This window comes from Miscanthus floridulus, chromosome 9, assembly GCF_019320115.1.
Source record: "Miscanthus floridulus cultivar M001 chromosome 9, ASM1932011v1, whole genome shotgun sequence".
Classification (NCBI taxonomy): Eukaryota; Viridiplantae; Streptophyta; class Magnoliopsida; order Poales; family Poaceae; genus Miscanthus; species Miscanthus floridulus.
Window position 1 is genome coordinate 134,868,370 of NC_089588.1, and position 13,305 is coordinate 134,881,674.

Below are 13,305 nucleotides of genomic sequence, written 5' to 3' on the forward strand. Positions count from 1 at the left end.
GGACCTATCCTCACCTATTAGACAGTAGGAACACCGTGTAGATGCAATTGATGGTCACAATACTCTATGATGTAAATGTTAAAGGATGGAGGACCGTCTGTGGATGTACACGGGCTAGAGAAGCGAGAGTGACTACGACTATGAATGGGTGAAGGGGACAGATGGTTTCTTGAAACATGCATTTGGCCTAGGAGCAGGAGGACATTCTATAGTTTGGTGTCCCTGCAGCAAATGTGACAACATGAGAAAAGTAGATGAGAAGACCATGGGTAGACATCTTGTGTTCAATGGTTATACGTCTGGCTACCAGCAGTGGATCTACCATGGTGAAGCAGATCGTATAAGAGCGGAGGTGGTGAGACCACGCCTCAAGGCTTTTGATAATGATGCCGGGGTAGCAGACATGCTAGATGATGCCCACCAAGCTCACTTCGCTGAACGATGTGAGAAGGAGGAGATGGAGGAATCCGCAAAGGACTTCTACAAAATGTTGGACTCGGCACAGAAACCCCTTCACTAGCGTACAATGATTTCTCAGCTGGATGCGATTGGACGCATAATGGGGTTGAAGGCCGAGTTAAACCTGAGTCAAGAAGGCTTCGATAAGATGTTGGTCGTGTTTGGCACCATGCTACCGGAGAAGCACACTTTGCTGATGAACTTGTACGAGGCAGAGAAACTCCTTCATATGCTTATGATGCCGTATGACAAGATACATGTTTGTCCGAAGGGGTGCGTCCTATTTAGGAAAGAACACAAGGATGCAAATTACTATCCAAAGTGTAAATCCTCTAGGTACCTGGAGGTAGACTCTGGTGATGGTCAGAAGAAGCAGCTTCCGATCCCCGCAAGAGTGCTACGGCACCTTCCTTTCCTACCGAGGATCCAATGGCTATTCATGACTGAGGAATCCGCGAAACAGATGACATGGCACAAAGATGGCAAACAGTACAATCCTGGGAAGATGGTACATCCGTCTGATGCTGAAGCATGGACGTATTTCAATGACAAACATCGTGACAAAGCAGCTGAGGCCCGTAATGTACATGTCGCGCTGGCAACAGATGGGTTCAATCCTTATGGAATGATGGCTGCCTCATACACATGCTGGCCCATTTTTGTTATCCCCCTCAATCTCCCTCCCGGCATCTCCTTTCAACGGCATAACGTATTCTTGTCGTTGATAATTCCTGGACACCCGGGGAGTAATATGGGTGTGTTCATGGAGCATGTGATTGATGAATTGATCCACGCTTGGGAGAAGGGGGTATGGACATACGATCGAGCTACAAAGACAAGCTTCAAAATGCACGTTTGGTACCACTACTCCCTGCATAACTTCCTAGCGTATGGGTTATTCACCGCCTGGTGTGTTCACGGGAAGTTCCCATGCCCAGTATGCAAGGAAGCCGTGAGGTTCATTTGGTTGAAGAAGGGTGGCAAGTATTCGTCGTTCGACCAGCATCGTCAGTTCCTCCCTCTAGACCATGAATTTAGAGAAGACATCAAGAGCTTTACGAAAGGTGTCAAAGTGACAGACCCTAAACCGCACTTGAGGACTGGTGCCGAGGTTCGTGTTCAGATAGATGCTCTCGTGCCCAATGAAGAAGGTGGTTTTGTGGGATATGGTGAGGAACATATGTGGACTCATAAATCTGGCTTGACGAGGCTCCCCTATTTCGATGACCTTCTTCTGCCACATAACATTGATGTAATGCACACTAAAAAGAATATCGCCGAGGTACTTTGGGGAACTCTCAAGGACACTGACAAGTCTAAGGACAACGTTAAGGCTAGAGTGGACCTAGAGACGTTGTGCGATAGACCGAATCAAACGATGCAGCCTCCTAGTGGCCGAAACAAGAACTGGAAAAGGCCTAAGGTCAATTTCGTCTTGCAAATCGATCAAAAGAGGGAGGTACTAAAATGGATCCAGATGTTAATGTTTCTAGATGGATATGCAGCGAATCTTAGCAGGGGAGTGAACTTAGGCACTCTGCGAGTCAACGGGATGAAGAGTCATGACTACCACATATGGATTGAGCGGCTTCTTCCCGCGATGGTCCGAGGCTATGTCCCTGAGCATGTCTGGCAAGTGCTGGCAGAGTTGAGCTTTTTCTTCCGCCAGCTTTGTGCCAAGGAGATATCTCGGACCATCGCTCAGGACTTGGAAAAAGCGGCACCTATGTTGCTCTATAAGCTGGAGAAGATCTTTCCACTCGTCTTCTTCTTGCCGATGCAACATCTGATTATGCACCTCCCGTCCGAGGCACGTTTGGGGGGGCCGTGCAGGCCCGTTGGTGCTATCCAATCGAGAGATGTCTAAAGACTCTTCGTAAAAATGTACAAATAAAGCCAGAATTGAGACTTCCATTATAGAGGCATGCCTTCGGGAGGAGGTGGCAAACTTCACAATGCTATACTACAAGTGAACCTTCCTAGCAATCACAATCCACCCCCTCGTTACAATACTGGCGAAAATGAATCGACCCTGAGCCTTTTCCAAGGCCAACTCGGTAGCGCAAGTGGATCAACCCCAAAGCTATTGGGAAATGAAGAGTGGCGCAGTATCATGCTATATGTGTTGAATAACCTTACCGAGGTGCAGCCGTTCATCAAGTAAGTTCTCAATGAACTTATTTCAATATGCCGTCACTATTCTGCATCCAACCCCATTGATTCTCGTTCGGACAGGGAATTTGTTCGTGAATTCTGACATCAATCAAGGGATCCTACCTCGCATAAACAAGACACCCTTGTTTCGCGGGGTGCGGGAGCGGGGAGGCCTGATTTCATTTCTTGGTTCAAACAAAAGGTAATGTCCAATTTAGCTCGTACGTTCGATCGTCCAAGGTGATCGTATGTTTGATTAATATAACGATCTATCATGCTTCACCTTGCAGGCCCAGGCCGCGCAGAAGCAGATGGCGGAGATGATGGTGATCATGCAAAGTCTTGGGCAAGCATCGGGTATACCTGTGCAGTTTTCAGCTCCTCCACCTCCTACTCCTACAGCTACTCCTGTAAGTATGAAAGTTCACTTTTCGCTTGTGCTTTGCATGTATGCCGGCCTTCGTGCCGTTGTGGATGTCGACGTTCGTGCCGTTGTGGATGTCGGCGTTCGTGTCGTTGTGGATGTCGGCGTTCGTGCCGTCGTTTCTTGCAGGTTTTGGAAACCTCCCCGTGCAGGGGAGGTGCTGCCGAAATTTTCAATTGAGTCTAATCTTTTTGTATTCCTAGATTACTAGATGCAATCTCTAAGTTCCAAAACTGTTTTCCCGGATTACTCACACATGCAATCTCTGCTCCTTTGTGCAGCTTCCGTCCGCGGGTTCCAATCAATCCGCTAGTGCGTCACCGGGTGATCCTGCTTTTCCTTCACCATCATCTCATAGGCTAGCTTGATGAGGACTCATGTTAGGTGATGTGGTTGGACTTTAGCGTGATTTGTGATTTATGGTTGTGACTTGTGCTTGGATTTCATTAACTTGTCATAATAAACATGTGAAAGATGATGAACATGTGACTTGTCGTTGTAATATATTGTGATTTGTGGTTCACAATTATGGTTGCGATATATTGTGAGAAAATGGGTTCTGTGTGATATATATATATGTATATATATGAAATGCTTGTGTCGATGGAATGCAAAAAATAAAAAAAAATTAAATTTCTGCCTCTTTGCCGAGGGCAATGACCAAGGCCCTCGACAAAGAAGGGTCCTTTGCCGAGGGCCCTAGCAATAGCCCTCGGCAAAGATTTTTTTGGGAAAAATCCAAAAAATTTCTTTGCCGAGGGCCAGGGAGCAGGCCCTCGGCAAAGGTTTTTAAAAAAAATTCAAAAAAATCATTTCTTTGCCGAGGGCCGGCCCTCAGCAAACAATTTTTTTAAAAAAAAAAACCTTTGCCGAGGGCCCTGGCAATAGCCCTCGGCAAAGATTTTTTTGGGAAAAATCCTGAAAATTTCTTTGCCGAGGGCCAGGGAGGAGGCCCTCGGCAAAGGTTTTTTTTAAAAAAAATAAAAAAATTTATTTGCCGAGGGCCGGCCCTCGGCAAAGAAACCGCCAACGGCGCCGGCGCGTGACGTCTTCTTTTCTTTGCCGAGGGCCGTCCTGGCCCTCGGCAAAGGCTTTGCCGAGTGCCCGATAAAGGGCCCTCGGCAAAGACCCCTTCGCCGTCTAAAAATTCCCCGAGGGGTCTTTGCCGAGGGTTTCTGGAGGCCCTCGGCAAAGCATACGAGTCCAGTAGTGAATCATGAAGGTAGATGTAGAAACATACATGCAACAGAATGCTTAGGGCTCATTTGGCTGGTTCCAAAATCAGCTGGTTTTGCACTGTTCACGGCTAAAAACACTGTTCACGCTATCACAGATTCCTCCCGGCGAACAGGTATCTGAAAATAGAGATATGACTTAGCTTGCTGAAGCCGCCGTGACGATAGCTTGCACGGCCACGTAGATACGACGTACATGCTTCCATCTTTTCGTTTGGCATAGAGTGTCAACGCCGCCTGACGCCGATACGGCAGCGCTCGACCCTGAACTCATAGCAAGAACGCATCTACGTTGTTGAAGAATCTACGCCGCCGCTGGAAGCTAGGTCACCACGGATGACGTTGGTGAAGAAATTCCCATATGGTTCGCCAGGATCAGCACGCACATCCCATACCTGGCACGCCACTGTCGACGAAATACGTCCGACAGTCTACCGAGGGGTATGCCCACGGTAGTAGATGAATCGATGGATGTGCGCGTAAGGAAACCGGACGGTGACACAGAACGCAAGAGACAGCGATTAGGCAGGTTCATGCCATCAGCTTGACATAATACCCTACGTCCTGTGTCTTTATGTATTGTATTATGAGAGATTGGATGCCTTAGGCTAAGCCTAGGATCCGTATAAGGATGTCGACTAGAGGACCCCTGCCCCTCCTTATATAATCTGGAGGGGTAGGGTTACAAGAAAAATATCAATATCTTCTTTTAGCCTTGCGGCGCACGCCAACCAGTGCCATGCGCCGCACGCCTAGATCTTGTGGGCTGGGCCATCTCAGATGGTGCGACCCATGTCTTGTCCTGTGGGTAACAGGGGTCATACCCCCACAGTTACCTACCATGGGATACTTCTTATTATTAGAATTTCTAGATCTCAGACACACCACCTAGCTATATCATATGCAGCCCTACCACGGAGCAATGGGTGATTGTGCCTAACTCCGGCTAGACTCTGCCTCTGTACAGCTAAATGTCTATCTAGGTGATTTCTAGTATGGATGTATCTTGTCGCTTTTACTTGGTTTAGCTCTCGAATGATATGCTCATATGTGTGGCATACGTCCAGACTTACTTGTCAAAAATTAGAGCATGTACTTACAACAAAGGTGCCTAGCCTACAAGAAAAGAAGGTCCTATGATCCCCTTTTGCAACGTATATATACGTTACTAAAGGTCCATATATGCGTTGGTGGGGTCTATACCAACGCATTTACTAAGTGTTGCTAAAAGTGGCGTTGCAAGGGTCTATTGCAACACTTATATATGCATTGGTAACATCTACAAATAAGCGTTGCAAGGTTGCAACGGATATTGACAAGCTGTGGCAACGCTTATATGTGTTTGTAGCAACCACGGACGAATTACTTTTATAGTTCATTGCAGCATTTTGAATTTGATTGTTGCAACGCGTGTATGTGTAGCTAGGAATAAACAATATTAACAGTTATTTCAATTTAGAACCCAACAAAGAAATAACGCATTTACAATTTAATTGGAAAATTACACTACCGGAAACCGGCGATTTGCCGAGTGCCGGAGGCTTTGCCGAGTGTATTTTATCGGGCACTCGGCAAAGACCGTGTTTGCCGAGTGCCAGAAAAATACACTCGGCAAACAAAAAAACACGGCAAAATACGTCTTTGCCGAGTGTTTTTTCTGGCACTCGGCAAAGAGGCTTTTTGCCGTGTGCTTTTTTTGGCCCTCGGCAAATCAGTTTTTCGAAGCAATTTTTGAGGCCCTAAATGAATTCAAATGAAAAACTTTTCAACTACAAAGTTGTATAACTTCTCAAGATCTACAAAGTTTATTTTGGTCATTTCTTCATTTGACAAAGCGACAATAACGTTGTTCATAAAATATACATCTCTCATATCTCTTATATTAGTTTCATGAAAGTAGAAGAGAGATATATATGATTTGTGAACAATGTTACTACCACTATGTCGGATGAACAAATGACCAAAATAAACTTTGTAGATCTTGAAAAGTTATGAAATTTTGTAGTTGGCAACATTTTGATTTGAAATCATTTTGTCATGAAAAACGACGTTTGAATTTGAAACTTTTAAAATTTGAATTTTTCAAAAGACCTCGGATGGAAAAACTTCCTAAATAAAAATTGTAGATCTCCAAAAGTTATGAAACATTGTAGTTGGCAACTTTTTGATTTGAAAATATCTTGTCATGCAAAACTGCGTTTGAATTTCAAAATTTTAAAATTCAAATTTTATAAACGACCTCGGATGGAAAAACAACCAAAATAAACTCTGTAGATCTCGAAAAGTTATGAAATATTGTAGTTGGCAACTTTTTGATTCGAAAACATCTTGTCATGCAAAACTGCGTTTGAATTTCCAAATTTTAAAATTCAAATTTTGTAAACGACCTCGAATGGAAAAACTTCCTAAACTAAAAGTGTAGATCTCGAAAAGTTATGAAACTTTGTAGTTCACAACTTTTTTATTTGAATTCGTTTAGGGCCTCAAACAAATAATTTACACTCGGTTTAGTATAATATATTGAGAACTAAAACTAAATCTAGACACAAGTGACAGTGTGGTGTAGTGGTAAAGGAGGTTTGTGCGTAGCAGGAGGTCTCGGGTTCGAATCCCGTCGGCCGCATAGCCGTGAAATTTACGCTGACCGGTGGGGGCCTCCATCAATTAAAAAAAATTTACATTTTTTTTGGGTAAAAATTCTCATTTTTCGGGTTTTTTTTTCGGTTCCAACTTTGCCGAGTGTCCGCCCTTTGCCGAGTGCCCGACAAAAAACACTCGGCAAAGACGTCTTTGCCGAGTCATTTTTTACCGAGTGTAATTCGCCGAGTGTTACACTCGGCGAACAATTCGCCGAGTGTTTTATGCCTTTTGCCGAGTGTTTGGGACACTCGGCAAACTCAAGGAGTCCGGTAGTGTTAGATATCATCTCAAACGCAAGAAATAACACTAAGCCATATTATTAAAAAATAGATGTACAATTACAACGAGAACATCTCCATAGTTCATCACAACGTGTTCATATGGGAGTTAATAAAATAAAAATAAGTCCTCTGAGTGCCACCAGCCCTCCATTATCACGTCCAGGCTATTTCACCCATTTGTCTTGTCGATCTACATAGCCCTCCATTACCATGTCCACGGTATCTCATCCATTTTTCTTCTCGATCTACAAATCACGTTTAGCCTATATCATCCCACAATCTGCATATGAAAATTTAATAAACTCATATGAAAATTTAATAAACTTCACTAATGGTATCTTAGAAAAACTGAAGAACAACACATATATCTTAGAAAAATATTCATGTAAAAATCCTCGTTGTAACAACCACACACGATAAGTACAATTGAAATACTGAGTGAGGAAAACAGATTGAAAGTACTGGAACTTCAATGGTCCTTTTAAGATAGTTCATCAATTATATATGTTTTCTTAGACTAGGAAAAAACTGAAATCAGCTTCAGTACATAGAGAAGGGAACATAGCTTCATGCAAGAATAACTGAGATTGTGAGATTGGACTATAGAGAGTATACATTGGCACAGCTGGTTCTGTATTCCAGCAACTACAATTGCAGGTTATATGTAGGGATTGTGACTTTTTGGAATATAAAGGAAAGAATGGAAGTCATACCAGCTCACACAAACAGTTAGTTCCGTAGAGGTTGCATATTCCTGATCCACTGAACAAGAAAAGGAGTAAGTCCATTTGATTACTAAAATACTAGTAGCTACCATGATATCTGCATCTATATGAAGTTCAGTTAAGTAGTCTGCTAGTACTTGCATCATCTCTGGTCTCTATATTTTCATGAACCCTTGTGTAAAATATATATTATAAACCATGTACATTGCAGATAGTAATGTGATTACCTTTTTGCTGTAATTTGGCCATTTGGAAAATGTGCATACACTGCAAAAGTTCTGAAGATCCGTGCCTTATTTCCATGAGTGCAGATTTCAGAAGATCCATGCCATGTTTCCACTTGTTCAGCAACTGCAGGAAGAGTCGCATACTCGCATCTAGGAGAAAACACAATTTAATGTCGCATGGCAGTATACCTGATCACCATGTGTGGTCGCCAGATATGAATGGGAGAGACGTGTTGAACACATGAACGCATCCATAATCCAATAGTTTTGAACTCAGCAATTCGACCTTGCAAGAGTGCACATCTGTTTGTGTTGGGTCAAATGATCGAATCTAGTAGTACGTAGGAAATCGTAGGCTACGAAAAACAACACGGACTTACCAGGCAAAGCCGTCGAAGGCCGTCAGTTGGCGTGAACAAGGCAGCAATGGATGCAACCCATTAATCCTCAAGAACTGCAGATCAAGATGTGGGGAGATTAATCTTTGGGAACTATGGATCGAGATGTGGTGAGACTAATCATCGGTAGGAACTGCAAATCGAGATGTGTGGAGATTAATCGTCAGCAGGAACTGCAGATCGAGACATGGAGAGATTAATCATCAAGAACAACAGATCGAGATGTGGGGAGATAGACCTGAGTATAGGGGAATAATTACGTACTAGTACTGCTTGATCTCTTCTTTGCCGTGGCAAGTTGGACGGAGAAGTAGGGCTGGGGTCCGGCGACGAGATGGCGAACTTGCAGTTGATGTAGCCAAATCGCAATCCCAATCAGTGCACCCCGTAACCTTCTTTGCTGAGGCCGGGGTAGATAAGAAAGGAGGGGATAGATTTAATAAATAGGGGAAAGAATTAAATTAGATGTGATGGGCCGCATATTTTTCGGACGTGGTTAACTGGCTGGTTGGACCTTGTGGCGTGCAACGCTAGGAGGTTCCGTTGGCAGCTATGCGTTTGTAGAGGGGGGTTTGTGTTGTATAGAGCTCTATTTCTTAGTCTTTAAGACAAAGATTAGATCTATTAAAAACATATTGGGTCTTAATTATGATTCTATGGGAGATGGTTGGTCTTAGACGGGGATCACATAATTGTGGTGATTTTGGAAGGGAAAAACAAAAATTCATCCCTACACAATTTTGGGTGCACAAAGAGAAGGCAGTGCAATGTCTGATTTTTTTTAACAGAAACCATGGGAATGTTTGATTTTTTTTTGTTAATCCAAAGGCCTCTTATGCATTACCCTTTGTTTTTTTAGCCAGCCACTGATATGTGCTTGTTACACTTTTAGGATATACGCTTAGGATTGCACCGATCAGACTAAATGCAAGATTCTGAAATCAATTCACTACTATAAATTGGGTTCAACACTAATTCATCATCCTTCCTGGCCTTGGCTCCCTTGTTAGTGAACTTCACAGGTCCACTTACTATCCATTCTTCCTCTCTCATGGCATAATTATCCTGCTTTGTTTTCTTTGGTGAGTTCTAATTATATCCTGGTGATATTTTTTTCCATAACAGGTCTACTCACTGTTATGAATGTTGAGATATTTCTTGTGGCAAGCACCAAATAGCATGGGTAAGTTCCCTTGAGTTGAAATTTATTTTGGTATAGCCGCAACATCTTTTTGCACTACGAACAAATGATTCAATTATTTAGTTTCTATCATATACATGTTCATAGGTAAATGATGTTTACTAAGTGAGATGATAGAGAATTTAATATTTTCTGTGTTTAATACATGTTCATGTTACATTAACAAGAAAAGAAAGAATGTGTGTGTTTGTTCATTAGAAGCTAATTATTATAGTTGTGTAGATATTTTGGATTTTGTTTTTACAAGGAATGCCTCCAACATACTTAAAAGTAATAAAATCTATTTTCTAACATTCAAGTTCATCATCATTACTATTTGACATAATGTTGGCACCCCCGAAATTTATTGACAAACAAAAGTGGATAGTAAACTATATTTCCCTCTATTCACCAAGAACATAGTAAGGATGATTTTTCATAATTTCCAATCTCCATCCACCACAATTATGTGAACCCCATCGAGAACATGTCCCTATTCTATAATGACAACAGCTTTGATATAGCAAGGAAATGACAATGCCATCATTCTTCTTATGTGCTATGCAACATACAACCATTCAAGGAGCCTATCTAGAACATGACCCCTGTAACATTGCATACGAACACAGAGCGAAGATACTTCAAACTAGACGTAGGGCACCACGTGCCTAAACTTGTATAATCCCTGTGTCTTGTGTGCTACCCATCTGATTCATCTTACGCGAATAGTTGTTAGGTATTGCCGGAGCTAATTCTTCCGACAAATTTCGTGTGACATATCTTGAGAAGTTAGCATTTTTGGTAAATGAAATCTACTAGAATTAGGTGATACATTTGTTGCTGCTTGTATTTATTCCTTATCGTACTAGTGGACCAATACATATATTAAGACAATTGAGAAATTTAATGCATGTGCAAGACCATATGCTAGTTATAGAACTTGCAAATCATACAATGAACTAAGAAAGGGATAAGTAGCATTAACATATCTCGAATTTTTCAAGAATATATCACAATGGAAATTAAATTACCATTCAAATTGTATTCCCACATTTAACATCCTTGGCTATTTCCTCATGACTTTTCTTTATGAAATTTGAGGGTCAAGGCCCTATACATCCTTGAGCTTAAGCCCTGGCCCATCACCGTCGAGCTCACCTGAGCGAGGAGGGAGAAGGTTGTCACAACCTATGTCCACCCTCGCCATGGACGAGCTCATCAATGGAGTGGCCGTTATAAACAACAATGACAAATTGGGATACGAGCTTTATTGGGTATAGAGGACGGACAGATAGTCGGAGACCGAGTCGTACGGACCCGTACGTGGCAGATACGATGCGACGGCCCAAAGTGTGCCCTGGGCTCGCTGATAAATTGGGGCCCATTTACGGCCATCTTTGCAGGTCATGTCACAGGAAGGAATTCTGATCGCACATTTGGCATGTGGCGTTTCTAAAGAAAAAAAAAACTGTGGCATGAGGCTGGACACTTGGCACGCTGACATGGCACATGTCATGGCTACGAGCTGGCGTCGGCCTAATAATCGGCCAGTCCATCAGTTATTCGCTTGGTTCGTTTGGGCTTGTTTAGCTTATAAATCGAACTTTTTCAGCTAACGAACAGTATTTTTTCTTACACTTAGTCAACCAACAGTACTTTCAGCCATGGTTTATCAGCCAAACAAGCTCAAATAAACAGGGCGATTATCGTGTGGCTGGGATTCAGATACAGCTCGAGTCTCTGTCATTTGATCCATCCATGTCAAATTATGAGGTCGGAAAAACGTGGCAGACATGTACTGGATCATTTCTCCAACTCCAGTCCAATAAATAATGGTGAATAGCTTTCTGTGCGTTTCGGTATCGAATTAAGAACGGTCGTTATCTACAATTTGCACTTTTGCAGTGCAACCACGCGTGAGGCAGCATTCGCTTCTCTTCTTACTTGTCTCTATCTATTCTCGTTCTCTTCCTTTCATTTTTTTTCCCTTTTCTTTCTTCCTTTTTGGAAATGGACACTATTCTAATTGTAATAATGTCTTATCTACTGTTAACATAGTTTAATTGGTATCCTTTCAAGTCTCAATGGTCTGGCTTTACTAAACCATCTTCGAGGTCTATGTAGCTTAGCTACTACCAGGGGCGGAGCCAAGGCCCGGCCACCCTAGGCCAGTGCCCGGGCTCACCTGGTAGTAGATGTAGTATGTATACTACAATAGTGATGATAATCCTAATACTACTACCAACATCAATGCCTATACCAAGTAACGTATTGCCAGATAGGCCAAGGTCAACAACCCATCACAATTGTAACAAGATTTAGGCTAACTTGCATTGAAATGATTTTTTATATATAGGTCCTTAGATAGCGTTTGGATCCACATGCCTAGATTTTAAGAATTCGGATAGCAAAAAACACAAAATTCTAGAATTCCATCCAAACAGCCTAGAACCCTGGAGGATTCTAACAGACAGATACATAATCTAAGAAACACCGGAATCCGGATTTTAGAATCTCATTCAAACAAGACATAATAGTGGTAGATTGTTAGAACCCTATAACTGGAACATGTAGTTAGGAACCCACTACACTAGCCAAGAACCCTATAACTGGAACATGTAGTTAGGAACCCACTACACTAGCCCAAGAGCCAGGAGGAGCTAGAGCCTTTTTTTATATAGAGGAGCCACGGCTGCAGAAAATTGGCTTTTCTTGGCTCATTCTCACAAACATAATACAAATTATTACAAAATTATGACTTATGTTGTTTTTGCCAAACGTTTTCTAAAGAACTTAAGTTCCATTAAAAAAGATATTCCACATGAGGAACTGGAGCCGAAGTCATTTTAGAGGAGCCGAAAGCTTGTCAAACGTATCCTTAGTATTACGGTACGTCTCGCCCAGGCTCTAAAAAAATCCTAGCTCTGCCACTGGCTACTACCCCCTTTGTTTCAAATTTTAATTTAATTTAACTCTTCTAGATACATAGATACTATTTGTATCTAGATCTAAGCCACGAACGAATTACAATTTAGAATGGAGAGGGTACTTAACTTGTAGACGTATTGCCTGGCGTTCCACTTGCAGATTCTAAAATGCGAGTAATTTATTTTGTTTTAAGTTAATTTTTTAACTTTAAAACATCTGTAAACTTTGAATTAGTTTCATTAAATCTACCGCATAATTTGGTTCAAATTAGAAAACAAATATTTCAAGACAAAACTGAAATGACATAAATCAAACAAAACAAGTGAACAAATAATCATTTGGATAAGTTTCTTCAGGGGAACCAAATAATTCATCAGGTTAAAAGTCTCCCATCTAGCACAAGTGGAGTGCATTTGTAACAGTAGGTTGTTTGTACGTGTATTTTTTATATTTTGTTTACACCAAAATTTAGGAAGAAGAATACAGAAACTCGAAGCTTCTAGTAGTGTGTCATCAAGGAATCGATTAGATGTGAATCGATATCAGCTGATTTAGATGTAATGTCAGAATCGGCTATTTTATGGATGACGTCAGCAGACGGTGTCAATGGACTATGTTTGAATGGCGTCAGGAAGATGTGTCGGACTCTACAAA

General features: G+C 41.9%; 1 long non-coding RNA gene across 4 annotated transcripts; it reads right to left on the reverse strand.

Moving 5' to 3' along the window:
- Positions 1 to 7,215: 7,215 nt before the first annotated feature.
- LOC136483010 (uncharacterized) lies at positions 7,216 to 8,946 on the reverse strand. 4 transcript variants are annotated; one of them, XR_010765279.1, is made up of 6 exons: positions 8,808 to 8,946; positions 8,526 to 8,716; positions 8,335 to 8,448; positions 8,146 to 8,210; positions 7,907 to 7,955; positions 7,216 to 7,473 (listed from the first exon to the last, which is right to left on the reverse strand). It is a non-coding gene; the product is annotated as an uncharacterized lncRNA (long non-coding RNA). The 4 variants fall into 4 exon arrangements; XR_010765277.1 differs by having other exon boundaries at positions 8,146 to 8,269; XR_010765278.1 differs by having other exon boundaries at positions 8,146 to 8,431.
- Between the last annotated feature and the right edge of the window lie 4,359 nt (positions 8,947 to 13,305).